This window comes from Panthera leo, chromosome A2 (assembly GCF_018350215.1).
Source record: "Panthera leo isolate Ple1 chromosome A2, P.leo_Ple1_pat1.1, whole genome shotgun sequence".
NCBI lineage: Eukaryota > Metazoa > Chordata > Mammalia > Carnivora > Felidae > Panthera > Panthera leo.
Window position 1 is genome coordinate 83,872,823 of NC_056680.1, and position 12,259 is coordinate 83,885,081.

The 12,259-nt window shown below is 36.2% G+C and overlaps 1 pseudogene; it reads right to left on the minus strand.

The window, feature by feature from the left end:
* Window positions 1-3,861: 3,861 nt before the first annotated feature.
* LOC122213157 overlaps window positions 3,862-12,259 on the minus strand; it is a 30,443-nt pseudogene continuing 22,045 nt past the window's right edge.

A 12,259-nucleotide genomic window follows, 5' to 3' on the forward strand; every position in this document is an offset into this window, starting at 1 on the left:
ATACATAAGTATCTTCTGTATTAATTTCATGTGGAATCAAGTCTTTGTATGAAAGTCTGTGGGTCTCCTATGGTTTCTAAGTTTCCTTGATGAGGTGATGTCCATGTAAATCTTGATCAAGAGTTAGGCCTTGAAATCCCAACTGCTAAATTCACCATTTCTATGTGGGAGTCATTGTTGTTAAATTTAAAATTCCACAAGTCTGTGACTCTTTTTTAACACATCACTAATGTTAGGGACCAGATGTTTCCTTTAGATCACATCAGGGTTTGTTATTGGTTTCCCTTTTTTTTCTCTTATGATACATATGTAGCAATATGCACACTGAAGGCAGTTGTTTGAGGAACATTACAGTGTAGAATCCTTCAGGTGGAAGCTTGAAATAGTTTCTCAGTGACAAGGAAGGGAAATGTGACAAGGGGAAAATGTGGAAAGGAAAAAAAATAATAAGAGAAACAAGCACAATGTATATACCAGATGAGGCTAAGGAAAAAATAGATAACAATCTCTAACTTGTTTAACTACTGTGATCTTAATGCGAAAAAAAAAAAGGAGAAATGTTCCAATTTGCATTGTTAGTTTAATATTGAGAAAAACTTTTGATAACTGTCTTTTAGGATGTGAATATATCTCCATGGCTTGATATTCTCACTGTATCAGTAAATTTTCCATTATGTATCATTTAATGGGAAAAACAAAAATACTGACGTTACTCACTGTGCTTCTTTTGATGTAACTTTTGCTCCCTATGATCAAGTAGAAAATATGTACCCGCAAAGGACATTCAGGATTGTAATGGCTATTATAAAATTCAAGTTAATTGAATGTTTTTATTAATATATCATCTTTTTGCTGACTTTTACAAGTGATAAAATTAAGATTTAGAGAAGTTAAGTGACCTGTGATCACATGTGTTATAAGTGGGAGAATCACCATCCCAGATCTCCTCAGTCAGAATTGTTTAATTTTCAAGGACTCCCATTATATGAACAGCTCATTTTTTCCCTTTGATACTAAAAAAATAGCATTTAAAAATATATTTTGAGGGTTTTTTTTTCAGCTTTTCAAGTCTTCCACATAAAATTTAAATGAGTCTCAACAAATTGTCATTTAATTTTCAAACACTGAATTGTTGAGTCCTATATTTCATCTAACTCTCATTGCAAGTGGTTACAAGTTTTGCCTGATAAACATTATTTCTCGAGATCTCATTATATTTGGAAACAGGATATTTCCAAAGGAAAGAAATGACAAGGCTGCATCTTTTTTTAATATTTTAAACAACTGCTGTATTTTAGGGATGAAGGCCAGCTTCTTCAAAGTCTCATGAAAAATCATGATGAGGAATCACATGTGACTAGGAAAAAACAGGCACTAAATTTTGTTTGTATGCATGCCAATTCACAGCCCAGAAAGGAACTGGTTGGTTTATTTTGCTATCTAGTAACTTTATGTATAAGCATATATACAGAATATAAATAAATTCTGAAAATACCTTTAAATATTCAAATGTCTGTTTTAAAATGCATTCTAATAGGTGATATATGAATTCAAGAGGCCTAGATAGACTTCATTTTAAATTCCAAACTGTTAAACACAGGCTGGTCATTTGGGACACCATCTGAGAAGATTGATTTTTTTCAAGGGTCGAGACCTCATTGAAAATATCCCACTCAAAAACTGAGAAACCCTAACTGCAGATGAAATGAGCCTAAGCAAAGTCCGTAAGATAAGGCTGAGATCCACGTTCCTGGCCAAGAACCTAGGCACACCATGGTCGGTGGTGAGGCTTGAGGATAAACTCAGAGAGCAGTTTCAGAGCTGGGTGTGAGAGGAACATCATGAATACAGACTGGAAGTGAGCAGGCAGGTCTGAGTTTCATAGGCTGTGTGAGCTGAGCAGTAGAGTTCTGATACAGCAATGCAGACGAATTTCTCACAGATTCTTAATGGAAACCTATGTCGGTAAATAGATAAAATGACGGGAAAATTTTCTTACCTTCCTGCTGGGCTTTACCTCTGCTGTCAATGAGGGCCTCACACTATGAACCCCACGGCAGCGCATCCACACAGCCGCTAGGATATTTAAACTGGGAGTCAAGGAAAGAAGTTCTGTGATTACATGCTGTGATCAGTGTATTGGCATCTGCCTATTCTATTGGCACGTGTGTGACACATACCTTAAGCACATCACTTAACAATGTACAATTTCTACAATCTTCCTTCATTGCAAAATGCATGGCAGGCACCCCGTTGAGTGTGTTTGTCACTCCCTGTGGCTGCTCTTGAAATATTTACGGGAACATTAAAGAAAAAATATCCTCTATCACGATAAGTACAGGATAATGAATACAATTGTTGAATTTTATATTGTACACATGAAAATAAGATAGCACTGTATGTTAACTCTACAGGAATTAAAAATTTAAATGTAAATATGAATATGAATATAAAAATAAATAAATAAATAAATAAATAAATAAACATACATACATATATACATTCTCAGGTTCCACAATCTCAGAACAAAAAGTCACCCGTGGATAGGTTGCAAGGATCCAAGGTTAAAAACCATGGTAGTGACTCATATCAAATGCACTGCTGAATGAGCAGTCATAGAAATGAATATGTTAACAGTAATGGTGGGATCAGTAAAAAGAAAGTTTCCACGATTGCACAGATAGGCAAATCTATACTATTTTCAGACCTTTGACCTTTGCTCAGATATGACCCAGCTAGTCTTCTATGCCTTGGCCTTTGTATTTTATCTGACCCTTTACTGCTAATAGACATGAAACAAATCGACAGCCTTTTCTTAAAATTTCCCATTTAAGTTTGTGCCCTTTTTTTCACTTAGGTTTTTTTTAAATTTATTTTTAAATTTACATCCAAGTTCTATAATGATTTCAGGAGTAGATTCCAGTGATTCATCCCCTATGTATAATACCCAATGCTCATTCCAACAAGTGTCCTCCCTAATGCCCCTTACCCATTTAGCCCATCCCCCCACCCACAACCCCTCCAGAAAAAAACTTCAGTTTGTTCTCTGTATTTAATAGTCTCTTATGTTTTGTCCCTCTCCTTGTTTTTATGTTATTTTTGCTTCCCTTCCCTTATGTTTATCTGTTTTGTATCTTAAATTCCTCCTATGGTTGAAGTCATATGATATTTGTCTTTCTCTGACTAATTTCACTTAGCATAATACACTCTAGTTCCATCCATGTAGTTGCAAATGGCAAGATTTCATTCTTTTTTTAAAAAATTTTTTAATGTTTATTCATTTTTGAGAGAGAGAGCAGAGACAGAGCATGAGCGGGGGAGGGGCAGTAAAAGAGGGAGACACAGAATGTGAAGCAGGCTCCAGGCTCTGAACTGTCAGCACAGAACCCAATGCAGGGCTCAAACTCATGGACCACGAGATCATGACCTGAGACGAAGTCAGATGCTCAACTGACTGAGCTACCCACACGCCCTGAGATTTCATTCTTTTTGATTGCTGACTAATACTCCATTGTGTGAGTGTGTGTGTGTGTGTGTGTGTGTGTGTGTGCGCACGCGCCCCACATCTTTTTTATCCATTCATCCATCTGATGGACATTTGGTCTTTTTCCATACTTTGGCTATTGTCAATAGCGTTGCTATAAACATTAGGGTGCATGTGCCTATTTGAAACAGCACACCTGTATCCCTTAGATAAATACCTAGTAGTAAGTTTGTGCACTTTTAAATAGGATTTGAAGTAGCCTATATTAAGGCACAATGATCACTGCTTCATTATGCCATTTTAACCACCATTAGTGATCAGAGACAATAGTATGCTTTGAATACTGTGTATAATTTAGTCAATCTGCTTATCGGTGCTTGAAAAGGCAAAAACAAAACATATAGCTGCTAGAGACAAATAAACTAAAAACTCCAATCAACGATAAAAATTATGGCATGAAATGAAGACTAGAAAGCTGCTATTAGTGTTGTGTATTTTGAATGTATTCATAACTACAAATGAAAAGGCCAAGGTTAAAATCAGTTAACATAGCTTACTTCTTGCAGGAATCTATGACAACAGTGTCTAAATAAATAATAAAGTATGATCAGCAAACATACAGGTTTTCTTTATAATCTTGTAACAGAGACTATTGTAACACATTATGTAACTATAAAATTATTATTTGAACTTTCATACAAAAATATAAAAAACACCTTGTTACATAATATTATTATTAAGTCTTTAGGCTTTATGCCAAAGTGTTACAAGTTTGATAAATAGGAAATCTCTTTTCCTTGTACCTTTATTGTTACAACTGATGTCTGGCTACATGTTGACTATATAGATAACAATTGAATCATGGGCATGACCAGTAATTATGATCTTAACTTGGTACAGAGATGTCGTGGGTTTGGTTCTAGGCCACCACACCAGCAAATATCACAATAAAGTGAGTCAAATGATTTTTTTTTACTTCTAGTGCCTATGAAAGGTATGTTCACATATACTATAGTTTATGAAGAGTGCAATAGCATTACATCTAAAAAACCCCAATGTACATGCTTTAATTTAAAATGGTTTATGGCTAAAAAACGTTAACTATCATCTGAGGTTTCAGCAAGTAGTACCCTTTTTGCTGGTGGAGGTTTTTCTCTCGATGTTGATGGCTTCTGACTGATCAGGGTGGTGGTCGTTGATGAAGCGGGTGACTATGGCAATTTCCTAAAATAAGACTATGAAGTTTGTTGCATTGTTTTCCTCTTCCTTTCATGAATGATTTCTCTGTAGCATGTGACGCTGTGTGATAGCATTTGACATTTGACCCACAGTAGAATTTCTTTCAGTCCTCTCAAACTCTGCCACTGGTTTATCCACTAAGTTTCTGTAATATTCTAACTCCTCTTTGGTCATTTTAATAATCTTTATAGCATTTTCACCAGGAGTATATCCCATCTCAAGAGACCACTTTCTTTCCTCATACATGAGAAGCAGCTCCTCGTCTGTTCAACTTTTGTCATGAGATCACAGCCATTCAGTCACATCTTCAGGCTCCGTTTCTAGTTCTCGTGCTATTTGCACCCCATCTGTAGTTACTTTTTCCACTGAAATCTTGACCCCTCAAAGTCATCTATGAGGGTCGGAGTCAATTTCTTTCCAAATTTCTGTTGAAGTTGATATTTTGGTCTCTTCCCATGAGTCATGAATGTTCTTCATGGCATCTAGAATGGTGAATTCTGTATAGAAGGTTCTCAATTTATCTTGCCCAGATCCATCAAGAAATCACTATTTACAGCAGCCATAGCTTTACAAAGTATATTTCTTCAATAAGACTTGAATGTCAAGATTGCTCACCAATCTTTGGACTGCAGAATGGATATTGTGTTAGCAGGCATGAAAACAACATTAATCTCCTTGTCCACCTTCATTAGCGCTCTTGTCAAAGAGCAGTAGTATTTTGAAAGCAATCTTTTTTTTTTTTCCTGAGTAGTATGTCTCAAGAGTGGGCTGCAAATATTCAGTAAACCACGTCAATAGATGTGCTGTCATCCAGGCTTTGTTGTTCCACTGATAGAGCACAGGAAGAGTACATACAGCATAATGCTTAAAGACCCTAGGATTTTCAGAATGGTCAATGAACATTGGCTTTAACTTAAAGCCACCCACTGCATTAGGCTTTAACAAGAGAGTCAGCCTCTGTCCTTTGAAGCTTTTTAAAGTCTTTTTTAGAGTTTATTTATTTTGAGAGAGAGAGAGAAAGGGTGAAGGAGGGGAACAGAGAGAAGGAGAGAGAGAGAATCCCAAGCAGGCTCCTCACTGTCAGCACAAAGCCCGACACAGGGCTCAAACTCATGAACTGAGAGATCATGACCTGAGCCAAAACCAAGAGTTGGATACTTAAGTGACCTAGCTCCCCAGGTGCCCCTGTCCTTTGAAGCTTTGAAGCCAGGCACTGACTTCTCTCTGGCTATGAAAGTCCTATCTGGCATGTTTTTCTAATATGAGGTTGTTTTGTCTCTCTTAAAAATCCGTTGTTTAGTGTACCAACCTTAATTATTTTAGCTTGATCTTCTGGAAAACATGCTGCAGCTTCAACATCAGCACTTGCTGATTCACCTTTCACTTTTGTTATATGCAGATGGCTTCTTTCCTTACACATCATAAGCCAACTTCTGCTAGCTTCAAACTTTTCTTCTGCAGCTTCCACAACCTTCATAAAATTAAAGAGAGTTAGAGCATTGCTCTGGATTAGGCTTTGGCTTAAGGGAATGTTATGGTTGGTTGATCTTCTACTCAAGTCACTATAACTTTACATCAGTAGTAAGCTTTTCATTTTCTTATCCATGTGTTCATGGGATAGCGCTTTTAATGTCCTTCAAGACTTTTCCTTTGCATTCACAACTTGGCTGTTTGGTACAAGAGTACTAGCTTTTGGCCTATCTTAACTTTTGATGTGACTTTCTAACCAAGCCTAATCATTCATAGCTTTTGATTTAATGTGAGAAATGGGAGACTTTTCCTTTTACTTATCACTTACAGGCCATTGTAGGGTGACTGATTGAAATAACTGACATACATCAAAGAGATTAAATATGTATGCTAAGTATGATAAAATAAGATTTAAGTTTACAGGGAAGTAAAGGGTCACATATAATACTATGGGAGGTCAATATAGGAAAAGCTTATGCCAACGGGAATTGATGAAGACATGACAGAAGGGAGAGGCTTTCATTGAATTTTGAAGCAGGACTACTGTGGGCAGCTACATACAGTAATGCTTATTGTACACTGAACAATACTAAGGGGCACCGTTTACACCGTATGTGTGATAAATTATATATAAATATAAATATTATGGTATAAGAAATATAAATAAATTTAAATATATATATATATATATATATATATATATATATATATATATATATATATATATGATATGGCACTTTTCTTGCAGAGTGCAGCGGAGTGTCTTGAAGAAGTGGTTCCTTTTATTTGCACAAAGTAACCATATGGGCTAATAGCAGCATTAACAGTAATTTTTAAACATGGGAGTATCCATTAATTCTGATTTAATTTGTCTGGGATGGAAATTGAGCATGTTATGTTTTTTAAGGCTTCCAGTATACACACCATGTTAAAGGATTCATTGATTTTGAAGAGTAACATTTAAGTAGAACATCAAAAATTGTAGAGGAAATACCTGAAGCAGTGGGAAATGCAAGGTGAGAATGCAGAGACCATTTCCCTGAAGGACAGACTTCATGCAGGAATAGAAATGATAGTTGAGAGCCTTCAATGGTGGTCTAAAGAGGTTAAAGTCCATTCTCTGGGCATTGGGTACAATTAATGTTTTATTGTAAATAAATAAGTCATAAAATCTAATTTGTTTTTAGAAGATTAATCTATAAGCAGTAGGAAGGATAAATGAGAGAGGAGTAATTCTGCATGCAAGAAAGTCAATTGGGAGACCATGGCAATAGTCAAGGTAGGTTGGAATAGAAACCTGACTTGGGTAGAGGCACACAGGAGTTAAATAGAACACAGGAGACAAACGGAAGATACATGGTGAAGTTAGAATTGTTAGGAACTGGAAGATGATGGGGTGCATGGGCAGCAGTTTCAGGCTGAGTGACAGGAAGCACAATGATATAAGTGCAGAGACTGGGGGCACAGTCTCAGAGATAGGGACGTGGAGACGTATGTTTAGGGCAGCAGGGTAGAAATGTCCACAGAAATGCAAGAGTATTATATCACTGTGGGTCAATTACAGAACAGTATCTCTCAGCTCAAGATTTGAATCTATGGAGAGAGGAACTAAAATCTGGCTACCTGGAGCACTCTAACCATGAAGCAGGTAACTTAACGTTACTAAACTTCCATTTCAACTTGTTAAATGGTAAATATTAGTTTTATCTTCAAAGTTTTTTAAAAAAATACATGACATAATACAGTCACTGTACTAGTATATAGAGAATTCTCAAAATGCTAACTAAACTTACTATTAAGATAGAAGTTTGGGGTAAAAAATAGATTTGGGGATTAACTGGAAAGGTGCTAAATCAAGCTCATAGAGTTGCCAAGGAAGAGAAGATACAGGAGGAAAAGAATAGGGATAGGCCTAGACCTTCTTAGATGCCTACAATGAGAATGCAGACAGAGCAAGGGCAATCCAAAAATGGACAGGAAAAGGACAGTTAAGAAACTGGGTATCAGATCTTTACATGAAAAAAAAAAAAGACACAGAAAAAAAAAAAAAAAAAGAATCATGTGAACTGTGATCTGAAGAGTAGCGGTCTTAATTCCAGAACTTTGTCAGAACCTTCTGACTGACTCAGGATAGTCTTATTTAATCCTCCCATTTCTCTTAAAGAGGATTCCACTACAGTGTACTAGACACTGCTTTGTACAATTGCTCACCAAAAAAGTACTAAAGGCTGCTTGATTATTAGCTGATTATTATGTGATAACATCAAAACAAAATACTACAAACAGAAAGTGCTACAACATGGAAGTAATAATTATAGCTACCAAGGCTCTGTCTGGTTTTAAAAACCGATGGGACATCTGCTTAGCTGCTAACCATAATTGGCTACCAGCCTGTTGTTTTGTTGTGCTGGAAGAAGGACTTTATGTTCTGTGGATAATATTTGCTCTTGGTCCAGGGGGACCCAAGTTTCCATTAGATTACAAGCTCTACAGACATAGCCACATGTATGCAAGACACTTGCACAGTTTCCCTAGTCACTTTAAATTTCCTTTTAGTACTGGATTCTTTCAGGGGCTTTTGGTTCCTCTTCTGTTAGAACTAACAATCCCATGAACTTCTAGTCTCTAAAGTGTCACTTTGTGTCTTGTGACACTTCCTGTCATAGCTTTGGGAAAACTTCCTAGGATAACCTAAACAAACAAAAAAAAGATAGATGATGTTACAATATAACCATTCACTCCTGCTCACATTGTACTTAATTCCACTGATTGATCTCTTCATTTATACTATCTTTAATTCAAAAAATCTTATTTCAGCATTAGCTCTGGGCCAATCACTGAGCTAGATGTATTCTCACGTTATCTGTAGAGTAAGTGTTCATGATAGGGTGCAGAATGATTTTTGGAATAGCTTCACTTTAAAGACTTTCTCAATGAATTATTCTGCCCCTTTCTTCATACACCACAACTACTACCATCACCAAAATCTGTTGATTATACCTTCCAAATATTTTTTTAAATCTATGTGGATATTTTCCTCCATTTTTCCTACATCCATTTTTGGTCATGTGACCATTCAAGTCAGTAATAACTCCCTAACTAGTTTTCCCACATCCATTCCTACCTCTCTTCAATCCCAGCAGCCATGATGCTATCAGAATTTGTTTTTAAATGTAATTGCGATTCAATCATGTATCTCTCTTGAAATTCTTCAAAGTCTTCCCATTGTTCTTGGGGTAAATCCCTGCAAATATCTATGATATCTGGCTCTTTCCTAACCCCTCTGCATCATCTCCTTTTGCTTTTCCCTATCCTCGCTCATCCAGCCACATTGTCCTTCTTCTTTCCTGTCCATGGCAGGCTGCTTACAGTTGCTGGCTTCTTACCTCTGAATGGTTCCCTAATCTGCTGCTTCTTAAAATCTATACTCACTCTTAGAAATTAGTGTGTGTCTGTATGTATGTGATGTATATCTATATACATTTGAGCTCAGTGATAAATAAAAAGCCAAAGTTTGTGCTCCCAAGTATTGTTTAGTGAAAAAAGTCAGGCATTATTTAAGAAATCCTAATATATAACCATAAACTGAAGTAAACTGGAATAAATTGAGAAGGGATGTTACATTGTGATAAGATAAAGCTGAGAGGTCAGAGCTTCCCTGATAAATTATACACACACACACACACACACACACTTTCTGAAATAATATGTATATATCTGTATATAGATATATATCCATATCTATATATAAACAAATGCTTACAATTTATATACACACATATATATGATCATACATATATATATATATAATATATACATATATATGTATATTAGAGAAACCTCTCTGTTCAGTTTAGCTTATCACAATGACACTTTGATTATTTATCACAGTTTATGATAATGCATTATGATTTGTTAAATCGTGCTTGTTTTCCTTCACTAAACAATAAGATACTTGAGAGCCCAAAGCTTGGCTCTTAATTAGCCATTTTCCCCCAAAGGAGAAGCACAATCCTGTATACATCAACAAAATTTCAATATATCTTGCTGTTGAATTAACAAATGATTAAATGATGACCAATCCAACTTAAACAGGAAGAATGCTGCGTTGGGGCTATAATATTTCATGTAAATTCTTGATAAAACTTTTATAATTAATGCAGATGACATTGGAAGGGAGATAAAAATAAGGCTATGAAATTTAGCAATAATTTGAAGCTTCAAAGACTTAAAAAAAAAGCAAAGAAAACCACTCTGTTAGATTATTTTTAATAGTATAAATTATGATTGATCCTCATTACTTTTGAATAACAGAGCTAGAATTCTCTCCTAAAGTCGGTTTCGAGAATAAATGGTAAGAAAATCTTTACCCTAAGCTGATGTTCAGAATAAAAGCATCTCACACACATATAGATTTGAGGAGAGCAAGAGAAGTTTACTGTGAAGTCTTTTCACAGCTTTCCTGCAGGTAAATGCTCCTTATGGAGAAGGTCTTTGAGTGAAATTATTCATTACATGCTAACATGGGAAAGCAAACAGACAAACAAAACTCTGGTAAGAAGAGTCTGCTAATAGAATCAGTTACAAATGAGCCCCAAAATGTCTTTCAGAACCTGAAAATACACATTAAGTAAGCTGATAATAATCCAAGGGCGTTTTCCAAATACGTTTTTCCTAAAAACAAGTTAGCAAGGTTAATGTGTTATATTTTCATTGTTTTCAAGTGTGTACGGCGGTTTATGCCAATTTTCCCCAACAAGGCCACAAACTGTTCTTTCCCTATTATGTTACAGAGCCAGGGATTCAAAAACGCTTTACTGTTAACTCTTACACAATGGACAGAAATATGAAATAAGGGACAAATCTTTGATTTAAAATTTGAGTTTCTCTGAAGAGAATTTTTTTCAAGCATATTATTAATTTAAAAGTCCTAAACATACTCAGCATGGCATGCTTAAGGATGAAGTCAGTACTGTTATTAATACTTGATGAAGCCCACTGGATGATGCTGGTTGGATAGAGAAGAAAGATATCTGGAAGAATAGCACCCAGAGGCATCAGAGACATATGATTGGGAGTTGTTGAGAGGGAGAGAAAATATGATTACTCTTAATGCCACTGTATTGATGATGCTTTGCATATCTTATTTTGAGATGAACTGCTTGTTTGGAGAAAAGATTTTCACAAAGAAATGGGAAATTCCATAATAACATCTTGCAGGGAACAGTATCAACAGCTGTTAACAGCTGCTATTAACAGCAGGATTATGGGTTCAACTTTAATGCCTTAAAGTTCTTTTTTTTTAATTTTTTTTAACGTTTTTATTTATTTTTGAGACAGAGAGAGACAGAACATGAAGGGGGGGGGGGGAGAGAGAGAGAAGGAGACACAGAATCGGAAGCAGGCTCCAGGCTCTGAGCCATCAGCCCAGAGCCCGACGCGGGGCTCGAACTCACGGACCGCGAGATAGTGACCTGAGCTGAAGTCGGACGCTTAACCAACTGCACCACCCAGGCGCCCCTAATGCCTTAAAGTTCTGCCATGTAGCATGCAACCAAAATCAGAAGAGGTTTTGGTTTTGTCTGATTTAAAAATTTAGGTTCATGATTTGTTCATTATAGCCACTCTGGTGTGAGGTGATACCTCAGTGTGGTTTTGATTTGTATTTCCCTGATGAGGAGCAACATTGAGCATCTTTTCTTGTGCCTGGATGTCTTCTTTAGAGAAGTGTCTATTCATGTCTTCTGCCCATTTCTTCACTGGATTATTTGTTTTTTGGGTATGGAGTTTGGTGAGTTCTTTATAGATTTTGGATATTAGCCCTTTGTCTGATATGTCATTTGCAAATATCTTTTCCCATTCTGTTGGTTGCCTTTTAGTTTTGTTGACTGTTTCCTTTGCAGTGCAGAAGCTTTTTATCTTCATGAGGTTCTAATAGTTCATTTTTGCTTTTAATTCCCTTGCCTTTGGAGATGTGTCAAGTAAGAAGTTGCTGTGGCTTAAGTCAGAGAGGTGTTTTCCTGCTTTCTCCTCTAAGGTTTTGATGGTTTCCTGTCTCACATTCAG